This window comes from Heloderma suspectum, chromosome 1, assembly GCF_057233095.1.
Source record: "Heloderma suspectum isolate Gila_16-S chromosome 1, 16-S_ref, whole genome shotgun sequence".
Classification (NCBI taxonomy): domain Eukaryota; kingdom Metazoa; phylum Chordata; class Lepidosauria; order Squamata; family Helodermatidae; genus Heloderma; species Heloderma suspectum.
In genome coordinates, this window is record NC_139458.1 from 436,908,775 (window position 1) to 436,913,879 (window position 5,105).

Genomic DNA, 5,105 nt, shown 5'->3' on the forward strand with positions numbered 1-5,105 from the left:
AGGGTAGGCCTGGTCGGGCACCTGCTGAGGGCCCACACACCAGCAGGGGCCCACTGACAAGAGCCCCCTGGACTTACTCCTCCTCTTCATCATTGCAAGCTTCTTTTTCACTTGCCTCTTGCTCTGGCCTAGACACTGGTGAGAGAGAAAAGGAGGAGCAGGAGATGCTGCAGCCTCCTTGCTCCCTGGCTCTCTTTGCCAGTCAAGTAAGAAAGGGGTAACAGTGATGGAACGAGGAGCAATCGCAGCTGGTGGCAATGCTGGTGAGAAGGTTTACTCACTGAGGGAGGGGGCCCATTGAGGGTGTCTTGCCCACGGACCCTCAACACTGAGGCCAGCACTGGGAAAGAGTATGAGCTTTTGGTGCCTTAATGGTATGACTTTTGTTCTGGTTTGATACCATCATGATGTGTAACCATGAGAACTTCTCTTTCCACAGGCTGGTGTCTCCCAGATGTTTTGATGATGAGGGAAAGGCCGTCTCTTCTTTATTATGCTATTAGAAATAATATTATTTTGTGGTGCAAAGTGTGTCTTCACTTTTCAAGATCTCCCATATGAAATGAGCTTATCTCTAGGCTCTTTTTTTTTTTTAAGACCTTAGAAGAGCTGTGCTGGATCAGAACAAGGGTCCATCCAGTCCAGCATTCTGTTCACACAGTGGCCAACCAGATGTGTGTGGGAAGACAAGACCTGAGCACCTGAGCACAAAAGCACCCTCCAGCTCATGTTGCCCAGCACCTGGTGCACATTGCTTACTGCCTCTGATGCTGGAGGTTCCATACAGCCATCAGGAGCAGTACTCATTGATAGCCTTCTCCACCATCCTCTTCTAAAGCCATCCAAATTGACAGCCATCACTAAGTCTTGTGGAAGTAAATTCCATAGTTTGATTATGTGCTGTGTGAAGGTTTGTCAAGCAGAGGCGATGAAACCAAGGCCAACAACAACAACAAGAGAAGAGTAGTAGTAGTGGGAGACTCCTTGCTGCGTGGGATCAAAACCCAAGTATGTTGCGAAGACCCATAGACTTGCCAGGTATGCTGTCTCCCGGGAGGATGGATTAGAGACCTGACTGAAGGGTTGCCTGCACTCATAAAGCCCGCTGACAAGTATCCCTTTCTTCTCATCTATGTGGGAACAAATGATACCGCCAAGTGGAGCTACGAAGAAATCACGTCAGATTTTGAAGCTTTGGGAAGGAAACTCAAGAACTTTGGGGCCCAGATAGTTTTCTCATCCATCCTTCCAGTAGTTAGAAGAGGGATAGAAAGGGAATGAAAAATACTCTGGGTGAATGACTGGCTACGAAGGTGGTGCCGACGAGAGAGATTTGGATTCTGGGACCACGGGCTATACTTCCTGGAAGATGGGCTGTTGGCAAGGGACGGGTTGCACCTCACAAAGGATGAGAAGAATGTGTTTGGCCACAGCATGAAGAACTTCATCAGGAGGGCTTTAAACTGAATCCTATGGGGAAGGGAGATGTAATGTTGGGGGTAACAATGGACGTAGGCGCATGCAGTACAACGGAGAGAACAGTTCTGATAGCGCCCAATCATAGTCTTCAGACACATGTAGGAAGAAAGCCAGACTATGAAGCACACGGTCTTCGATGTCTATCTATTAATGCCCAGAGTATGGGAAACACAACAACAAATGGGAAACAAACAGAATGAACTTGAACTCTTAATACAAGAGGGAAATCATGACTTGATAGGTATAACTGAGACTTGGCAGGATGACTCTCATTTGGCAGGATGACTTGGCGGGATGACTCTCATCTTGGCCGCCATTTGCATCCGCAGTGCAGCAGCAGTGGCCAGAAGTCCGGCTGCGGCCAGGGAGGATTTTGGGGGGGGAGGGATGGATCGCCTCCCCCCCATCGGATGCCCTGGACCAGAACTGGGTAAGTAATCCGCTCACCCCTAATTTAAACTGAATCCTATGGGTGATGGAGATGTAAAGTGGGGGGTAACAATGGACGAAGGCTCATGCAACGCAACGGAGAGAACAGCTCTAATAGTGCCCAATAATAGTCTTCACAAACATGTAGGAATAAAGTCAGACTATAAAGCACGTGGTCTTTGATGTCTATATACTAATGCCCGGAGTATGGGAAACAAACAGAATAAACTTGAACTCTTAATATGGGAGGAAAATTATGACTTGATAGGTATAACTGAAACTTGGTGGGATGACTCCCATGACTGGAATACAGCAATTGAAGGATATGGCTTGTTCAAAAAGAACAGACAGAAAGAGGGAGGTGGAGTTGAACTATATGTGAAAAATACATATCTCTGCATAGAAATACAGGAGGATGAGCTTGGTAGCCCCATCGAGAGCATATGAGTTAAAATAAATGGAGCAAAGAATAAGAGGAACATGGTGGTTGGAGTCTACTACCAATCAAGGAGAAGATGAGGATGAAACTTTTGAAAAGCAAATGGCCAATGTTTCAAGGAAGCATGATGTAGTAGTAATGGGGGACTTCAATTTCCCCGATATTTGTTGGGAGACAAATTCTGCAAAACATGGACCCTCCAAGAGATTCCTGACTTGTGTCGCATTCGCAGCTAACATCCTCCCACAGAGAGTAGAGGAAGGAACTAGAGGATCGGCTATCCTTGACTTGATCCTAAACAATGGAGATGACTTAGTGGATAAAGCAGCAGTTATGGGAACTCTGTGGGAAAGCATCCATGTTATACTTGAGTTCTTGGTTCTAAAGGAAGCAAAAGCCAAGTGTAGCCAAATGCATACCCTCGATTTTAGGAAAGCCAATTTTAATAAACTCAGAACAATGATAAGTAAGGTCCCACAGGAAGCGACTCTAATGAGAAAAGGAGTCCAAGATGCATGGAAGTTTTTTTTTAAGGAAATTGTTAAGGCACAATTACAAAAAATTCCAACAAGAAAAAAAGGTGGAAGACAACAGAAGAAGCCAATGTGGCTTCACAAAAAGCTTAGAGATGACCTGAAAACAAAAAAAAGGACACATACAGGAAGTGGAAGGAAGGCCAAGCTACAAAGGAAAAGTACAGGCAGGTAGCACAAAATTGCAGGGGTGGCGTCAGGAAGGCTAAAGCTGAGAATGAGCTGAGGTTAGCAAGGGATGCTAAAAGCAACATAAAGGCTTTCTTCAGATACGTGCATAGTAAGAGACAGAGGAAAGAAATGGTGATTCAGCCATAAGGACGGCAAAATGATAACAGATGACAAAGAAAAGGCAGAGGTGCTCAATTCCTACTTTGGCTCAGTCTTCTCCCAAAAGAGGGTCTACGACCCCCCTGGCAAAGGCGAAGTGCAGGCTGAAGGGGCAGGATTGCAGCTTGAGATTGATAGGCATATGGTCAAGGAACACCTCATTACTTTGAATGAGTTCAAATCTCCAGGGCCAGATGAACTGCATCCTAGAGTGATAAAGGAACTGGCAGAAGAACTCTCAGAACCGCTGTCTATTCTCTTTGAGAAATCATGGAGGACGGGGAAAGTGCCAGAAGACTGGAGGAGGGCGAATATTGACCCTATCTTCAAAAAGGGTAAAAAGGAGGAACCTGGGAACTACAGACCAGTCAGTCTGACATCCATCCCTTGGAAAATGCTGGGGCAGATTAGAAAGTAACCCATCTGTAAGTACCTTGAAAACAATGCAGTGATTACTCGAAGCCAACATGGATTTGTCAAGAACAAGTCCTGCCAGACAAATCTGATCTCATTTTTTGATCAAGTAACCTCCCTTGTGGACTGTGGGAATGCTGTAGACATCATATACCTCGACTTCAGCAAAGCTTTCGACAAAGTGCCCCATGATATCCTGATGAGCAAACTAGCTCAAAGTGGGCTAGATGAAACAACGATCCGGTGGATCCACAGTTAGCTACAGAATCGGACTCAAAGGGTGCTTATCAATGGGACCTTCTCAAACTGGGGAGGGGTAATGAGCGGGGTACCGCAGGCCTCAGTCCTGGGCCCAGTGCTCTTCAACATTTTTATTAACGACGTGGAGGAGGAGGTGCAGGGAACGCTGATCAAATTTGCAGGTGACACAAAATTGGGTGGGATAGCTAATACTTTGGAAGACAGAAACAAAATTCAGGGCAGTGGAGGCTATATAGAACACCTTGGAGAGCTCCTTTAGAGTTCTGACCTGTTCTGACTGAAACCCAGAGAGGATTCACCACCCGACTGACATCGGAGCCACCAGCCTCCACTGGCTGGTCATAGGCCCAGGGTGGCATGAAATCCCCATTTCTTCCAGTATCTCCTCTGAGTCTCACTTTGCCCCCTTTGAAATGGGAATAATACTAATCTAATCTCTCCTAGGGGTGCTTAGGGAATTAAGGAGCAAAATGCAAAACGGGGTCCTATACTTGTGTGGAGAGAAAAGCAAATACCAGTGGGACTCTGTTTTTAACCTCCAGTGAGTAAGGGCCAGGCACAGGCTACTCTAGAACAATCACAAAGCTAGACACAAAAAGAGAAAAGAGGCTACAGAAGGACAAGACCCTCCAGTGGTGGCGACCTACAAGGTGAGTGCTGTTAGACAAAGAGACTCCATAACTGGTTGGCGCCTCAGTTACGTAGAAGCCCGAGTGGCGGGAAAAATGTAGGCGGAGCAAGAAGGGAACCATACTGACACGCTCACGACTAACGGCTTGGTAGGCCTGGCGTGCTATGGTCCATGGGGTCACGAAGAGTCGGACACGACTGAACGACTGAACAACAACAACAAGCTGATGTGCTGACTGTTTCATTGGTTACTGGCAAGAACAATAGAAGTAATAAGGTATAAAAGGTTTTTGCACACGTGCTTCAGGGTCCAGACTGCTCTGCACCCGTTTTGCAAAACGATCAATAAAATAGTGTTGGATCCACTGCTGTCTGCCTGGCATCCTTTCTTTCTTTCAACCAGAAGCAAGAACTTTTTATCTAACAATTTGGTGCCGTGACTTGGATCCTGCTTCGGGGCGCGTCCCCTTCACGCTGAGCCGAGGGGCTGCGGAGGAGGAGTGGCCACAGGTGGTTGTTTTACACTGCCTTCTCCTCACGTTGTCGGCGGCGGAGGTGCTTGGGGACCAATGCCAGAGGGAGAGGGTGAC